We start from the raw sequence: 8088 nt of genomic DNA on the forward strand, positions 1-8088 counted from the left end.
GCAATGGGGATAGAGCATCTTACACAGCCATAAATATAATAAGTAGAAATGTATAGAAATGTCCCCACTGCCACTTGGGTTTTTATATTCTAAAATATATTAATTAAAATATATTAGTACAATGCTGAATTATGTTATTTATACCTTACCTTTAAAGTATCTTTACTTCTTAACTTGAACTTTCATCATACCACACCTAAAAACAGGAAGGAGATACAAAGGCGTACATACACACCACCAATAACAGCACCTATTCGACAGTATAAAAGGGTGACGTACCAAGAACCAATATGAGCCCTTTCACATTACCCTCATTAAATATTCACAATGAAGCTCCGAAGCCAATTCACTGGTGGAGATAACCAAGTGGCCCGACAACACCAACTCTTAATTACCACGTAATGCAACAGGCCTTCATATTTGCATTGGTATAACACCTCCCCGAAAGACGTGCGTATGGTGGCTCTCACTTTGCATAATCAAAGGAAGATTCGCCATGAATTTGCATCCACAAACGTGCACCTCTGCTTAAACATCTCTCTTGAGATGAATCGATCTGTTTTAAGACCATCTGAGCATATAATGGGAAATGCATATTCAAAGGGGGAGATGCTGGCTTGTAGCTGTCGCTCACGGCACACACCATATGTAAAGAGAAGCCTACAATAGGTTTGCATATTTACTACTGGGTCTCTTACCCTTCAGGGTTCAAATGAATTATTTCCTTCAACATTTCAGTAGCATACAGTATGTATCAACATAGTAGGACTATGTACAATTATACAAGATATGAAGACTATGAATGAAATATAATGGAATTTATGTGAAATAGTGAGTACTTGTCTAACATGTTACCATGCTACTGGCAATAAATACAGCTGGCTATCTACACCATTGGGGTCAAACCATTGGGGTGTATTTCAATTCCAGTTAAGTTAGGAAATCTAAATGAGAAGATTTAGGCTAAAAAAAACAGCATGGGAGACAGAAAGAAATGGCACTTGACCAAGGTATGAACTGAGTTACAATTATTTCACAATTTGATCTGAGATACAGTAGAAATGGACCAATGTACTGATACTTGCTGTGGGAAACAGGGAAGCCTTAGAGCTTCCATGTGTTTACTTCCACAGTTTACCATAGAATACTACAGTACTTACTATAGCATTCTATAGTAAACTGTATTATACTGTAGAATACTATACTACTCACTGTAGTATCCTTCGATAATGTGTAGTACTTACTATAGAATGTTGTAGTATACTGTAAAAACGACAGCGTTATACGCAAAAAAAACACGGTGTAGATTGTTGTAGTAATGTCTACAGAAACACTTCAGTCCGCAAAAGCACTACACATTTTGAACTATAGTAAATACTATAGCATATAGCATATACTCTGCACATTCCCCTCGCCCATATGACAATTTGTGCCACCCATAAGTAAGAAACCTACATGCCAATTATAGACCATTTTGTGTTCCCTACAGGTTATTGAAGAGAGCAGAATCTCTGATCTATTTGTTCAGACCCCAGTCCTTCCTTCCTTCCTTCCTTCCTTCCTTCCTTCCTTCCTTCCTTCCTTCCTTCCTTCCTTCCTTCCTTCCTTCCTTCCTTCCTTCCTTCCTTCCTTCCTTCCTTCCTTCCTTCCTTCCTTCCTTCCTTCCTTCCTTCCTTCCTTCCCACCTACCCACCTACCCACCCACCCACCTACCTACCTACCTACTTACCTACCTACCTACCTACAGTATATGGAACACATGCTGTTTTAGTACTTCTCCAGTAAGTTTCCTCAACAATAAAGCCTATACTTCTATGTCAAAGGCAATAAAGCAAAAACACTATAGTAAATACTACAGATGTCTGCCAAAAACACTACAGTAAATACTACAGTCTGTAAAAACACTATAGTAAATACTACAGTATATTACAAACTGCAAAAACAATACATGAATCACTATAGTATATGCTACAGTTTTATTTTCTGCCGTATATATACTATAATTAACTGTAAATATTACAGTACACCACAGTAAATACTATTTTTTTACCATCATCCACTACAGTATTTTTTCATGTGAGCTAGGCAAAGGGTCCAGAAATCCAAGCATTGAGGCCATAGGCATCAACTTCCTGTTTCTTCTTCAAGAGGTAACAACATCTGGCCAATCAGTATTAACCCCTTACACTCGTGGAAATTGGCCTATATGGATAGGGCCAAATTGAAATGTTTCTAACAAGAATAACTATAAAAACATATGCATTACCATGTTAGTGATCGAAAGAGAACAGTTTGTGAACTATTGTAAAGGTTTATGTAGTCCACTATCGCCATCTTCTGGACAAAATACACTTATAACCCAGATTCAGGTGACAATCGGCTTCATTGGCCTTGAGAAGTGCATACTTCACTGACATTTCAGTCTCTATTAAACCATCCCTATCAAATTCAATGATCGATCTCCTACTCTGATTCTGCATCTGTTTAGTGTGAATTTATTTGTGTTTATGTACATATTTTCACAAATGTAAACATTGAAAAAATATATGGATATTTTATCATACAATGAGTCGGTTTAGTTGTCTTGGATAGGTCAAGTTGCTTGATATTCGGTGAATATCTGTGATTCTTTGCATTACGTAATTGCCACTCGAAGACACACCGTTGCAGGCACGCCGATCTAGATGACCGGGGTGCCAGCTTTCCACGGCTTAGCCCTCGAAACGGGTAAACACACTACACCTCCTTCTCTCGTCAATCCCTCTGACCCCCTCTATCACCTCGACAACTCCATCAAGGGAGCTCCAAGACATAAGGGCTCTCACTCACTCACTGTTTGATAGACCACCAGCTTTTGGGCACATGTGTTCAAGCCTAAATACACTAAAGACACATTATCCCCAATTCTTTCTAAATCTGCCCCAAAGCCTTGAAAAACAGGCCTGAAGGGCCCAGGTCAGATGCCAGGGGGTCGAATTAGTAACCTGAAGGATAAGGGTAAAGCCTTTGAGTGGGAAGCTAATACTCTGTTTAGCCACCCTCATCTGTGGACCTAGCAGAGTGAAGAAACAACGGCCATCTTGGGCCAACGGCTCCCATATACCATCTGACTGGGAAATTAAGGGGAAAATAATAATATACAATTTTGTCTGGGAAGGCAAGGTGTGTGCATTGGTGTTGTCTCTTTCCATCTCTCTCTCTCCCCTTCCCCCTTACAAGTGAGAACCTTACTATGAAGGAGTTCTAAAGTCACTTTGCCTATCATTGCCTGTCATTGCCTGTCTTTCGCTTTTTCCCTCTCTCTCCCTTTCGCTCGCCACTTTCTCTCCTTTTTCTGCCCTCTCTATTTTCTTCCTCTCTCTCTTTAGCTCTCTCTCTCTTTTCCTGCTCTTACCTCCCTCATCCCTTGATCCCTCCTTTTTAATTCCCAACAGCTGAGGCGAAAATGGGACTTGACTCTGGCACACACAGAAGCACGCACACACACACACACACACACACACACACACACACACACACACACACACACACACACACACACACACACACACGCACACACAGCTCAAAACCCAAATGCTCCAGTTTTTAACGTCCATCAGAGGAAAGAGGAGGGGTTGGGCATCTTATACTGTATGTCCTGTACATCTTGAGGAGCGCAGATGGAAGTGTAAGACATCTTCATTTTCCTCCACTCACTCTGGCTTTGAGGCGTCTTGCAAATGAGTGTGGTTTTAGTGTGAATGGCAACGCAATACAGTTAGCTATTGAAAACGCATTCCTACTGTGCATACTGTATCATACACAGTGAATGCAGTTGTTTCTGTGGTAGCAGTAGTAGCTCAACACGGGTCATTTATTCATATGACAGAATATGTATCGCTATGGAACTGTGAACTCAACATCTCTTTATCCAAATAAAAACTGTCACCACATGGTCAAACAAATACAATTCCTAAAAGTTTAGAGGCTGACTATGGGTCAAATGTTAATATTTTCAAAGAAAAAGCTTTTTACTTACGATTGACTCTATTGCCCCCATTGAGGACTAATACAAAAAAAATGGACACAGGTCCAATTGCATCTTTATTTCAGGGCATATCTACCACTGTTTAGAGTAGAGGGCAATGGCTATATAACTGAGGGCAATATATAGATAAGTGTTCCCTTGCCAGGAAATCAATATCGATGTGGCCAATGATGGTTTTTGAAGGAAAGTGCTTTGTTTTCCTCCTATCAGCATGAAACAAAGGAGTGACAGCGGCCCTCCATTAACTGTCATCAGTGAGGCTTGAGAGAGCGGCTGGCGCATTGGGCACCAACGTTGCCAGAGCGTTACAAATAAAACCATTTGGTCCCTGAATGGGAATGCTTCACAGCTCGAACTAAACAGTAGTATGTGAGTAAGAGAGAAAGAAAGAAGAATGAGAGAGAGAGAGACGGATGGGAAGAGAGCGAGAGAGAGAGAGAGAGAGAGAGAGAGAAAGAAGGATGGAGAGAGAGAGAAAGACAGATGGAGAGAGAGAGAGAAAGAAGGATGGAGAGAGAGAGAGAGAAAGAAGGATGGAGAGGGAGAGAGGGGGGGTAGGGCAGGCGGGCGGACGGACGGACGGACGGACGGGCGGACAGAATTATTGAATTCCATCCAGAGGAAGTGAGGCTCAAGCAATCCATGACAGATTCAATGAAATAATAGCCTCCTTCGAATATTTAGAAGTTTCATAATGAATACTGAAATAATTCACTGCCGTTGATTGACTCCTCATTGTTAGCTCTTCTTATGGGTTTAGGTAGTAGGCTGTATTGAGAGGATCCATACAATGAGAGTAATCTTGCCCCAAGGCTTTTGACCTATAGTTCTCTCCCAGTTTTCTTACACTTAATCATAGTGCTTTTTTTGCCATGATCTTGAGATAATGGTTGTACATGCTTTCCCTCTTTAGATAATTAAGGCCAGGTGGTATTGTTGTCGCCATTGATTATTGAATATTGATTTGTAATCAATTCCCACTTTTTTTTGTTGCACTTAGACAAACCCATATCCCACTTGGTGTTTTACAGTACTGTTGAAAAGATATCCTTATTTCCACCAGACAGTTTTTTTGGGGTGAATATAAGGATTTTATTACCAGCAAAGATATACAAGCATTGACACAAATGTACGTTTTAACAGGTCAATCCAGTCAAATGGAGCATGTGTGTGCTGAACGACAGAATACAGCAAAACCAAATAGAAAAAGAAACCAGTTGTTATGAAGTTCTTGAAGAAGATCACAGTCACTGTCAATAACTTGAGCAGGTACAGTATAGAAAAGGTCACATGCAAACAAAGAAAAAGCAGAAGTCAGTACCATAACAAGCCTCCACTTTCCTTCTCTACTATTAGTAGTCTTTATGTAGTCTGCACAAGTATTCACAGATAGCGTATAGGTAATGTATGCATCCCAAATGGCACCCTATTCCATATGTAGTCCACTCCTTTTGAACAGGGCCCATAAGGGCTCCGTTCAAAAGTAGAACACTACGTAGGGAATAGGGTGCCATTTGGGATGCACTTTTAGCGGTGCACTATGCATCCCATGCCTCTCTCTGTTTTTCTTTTATTCAGACACCCCCAGCATCTCCAATGGAAACTTCCCTTTTCCAGACAAAACAATGTAGTTAAAACAGGCATCAATCTTATCTGTTCCACGATCAATAAGAAAAGTTAGTCTACACTGTCGGTCAAAATTTTTAGAACACCTACTCATTCAAGGGTTTTTCTTAATTTTTTTGTATTTTCTACATTGTGGAATAATAGTGAAGACATCAAAACTATGAAATAACACATATGGAATCATGTAGTAACCAAAAAAGTAACCAAATCAAAATAAATGTATTTTAAATGTTTATTTCAAATAGCCACCTTTTTCCTTGATGACAGCTTTGCAAACTCTTGGCATTTTCTCAACCCGTTTCATGAGGTAGTCACCTGGAATGCATGTTAATTAACAGGTGTGCCTTCTTAAAAGTTAATTTATGGAATTTCTTTCCTTCTTAATGCATTTGAGCCAATCAGTTGTGTTGTGACAAGGTAGGGGGAAAGGTAGGGAAGGTATACGGAAGATAGCCCTATTTGGTAAAAGACCAAGTCCATATTATGGAAAGAACAGCTCAAATAAGCAAAGAGTAATGACAGTCCATCATTACTTTAAGACATGAAGATCACTCAATTACGGAACATTTCATGAACTGTGCAGTTGCAAAAAAACATTAAGCGCTATGATGAAACTGGCTTTCATGAGGACCTCCACAGGAAAGGAAGACCCAGAGTTACCTCTGCTGCAGAGGATAAGTTCATTAGAGTTATCAGCCTCAGAAATTACAGCTCAAGTAAATGCTTCACAGAGTTCAAGTAACAGACACATCTCAATGTCAATTGTTCAGAGGAGACTGCGTGAATCAGGCCTTCATGGTTGAATTGCTGCAAAGAAACCATTATTAAAGGACACCCATAATAAGAAGAGACTTGCTTGGGTCAAGAAACACGAGCAATTGACATTAGACTGGTGGAAATGTGTCCTTTCGTCTGGAGTCCAAATGAGAGATTTTTGGTTCCAACTGCCGTGTCTTTGTGAGATGCGGTGTGGGTGAACGGATGATCTCCGCATGTGTGGTTCCCACCGTGAAGCACGGAGGAGGAGGTGTTATGGTGTGGGGGTGCTTTGCTGGTGACACTGTCTGTGATTTGTTTAGAATTCAAGGCACACTTAACCAGCATGACTACCACAACCTTCAGCAGCGATATGCCATCTCATCTGGTTTGGGCTTAGAGGAACAATCATTTATTTTTCAACAGGAAAATGACCCAACACACCTCCAGGTTGTGTAAGGGCTATTTATCCAAGAAGGGGAGTGATGGATTGCTGCATCAGATGACCTGACCTCCACAATCCCCCGACTTCAACCAAATTGAGATGGTTTGGGATGAGTCGGACCGCAGAGTGAAGGAGAAGCAGCCAATGATTGCTCCGTGTATGTGGGAACTCCTTCAAGACTGTTGGAAAAGTATTCCCGGTGATGCTGGTTGAGAGAATGCCAAGAATGTGCAAAGCTGTCATCAAGGCAAAGGGTAGTTATTTGAACAATCTCAAATATAAAATATTTAGATTAGTTTAACACTTTTTTTGGTTACTACATGATTCCATATGTGTTATTCCATAGTGTTGATGTCTTCACTGTTATTCTACTATGTAGAAAATCTAGAAAAACCCTTGAATGAGCAGGTATTCTAAAATGTTTGACCAGTAGTGTATATCAGAAAATTGGAGGACTAGGAATGAAAACGATATTTGCCTGTATAAAAATAAATATACCATCAAAGTCACACAAACTATATGCTGGCAGATGACAGGATGGCTAAACAATGTACTAAAATACAAGTAAAAGATTTACTGGAGTTATTCATAAAGTTGACAGAGCTATACATTTGTTCATTGACGTTGATACTATCCTCCACTCTCCTCCTCCAAGCTTATACACAGGTGCTCTGCCTGAACTCTCCATTTTTGGTATGTTCGTTCTTCACTCTGTTCCATTTCCCTCTATTTCACTATGCTGCCATTAATGAGTATGCCTAAACCTCTGAGAGGTGTGATCGCAATACAATGATTCACTGTGCATCACAGGTTACTGTCCAAATCGAATCGGATGTTGATCATTGATCGTTACCAAAGCAAGCAATCTTTGAATAGGTCACATTGACATCATCACACTGAAGCTGATAGAAAGAAACACCTCTCGAAAACTTTTGAACATGTATTACAGCAACGCAATCTTTGGAAGGCACAAATCTACACTGAGCAACCTTACACTCGGAGAAGCAACTTTTTAATTAATCAATTATCTTTTTCTTCTTTTTTTTTAATAAAGCAAGACTTGATTCAATACGTGCATTTGAAATGTGATATAGCATGGCACGTTTTGTCTGATAAAACATTAACACATCTCTTATACAGCAGCTAGCAAGGAAAGGTGACTATAAACAAATATCCTAGTTGGAACACCAGAAAAATGAAGGATATGCAAATGTTGAGGATAGAGATTAACCCC

Source organism: Oncorhynchus nerka, linkage group LG5, assembly GCF_034236695.1.
Source record: "Oncorhynchus nerka isolate Pitt River linkage group LG5, Oner_Uvic_2.0, whole genome shotgun sequence".
NCBI lineage: Eukaryota > Metazoa > Chordata > Actinopteri > Salmoniformes > Salmonidae > Oncorhynchus > Oncorhynchus nerka.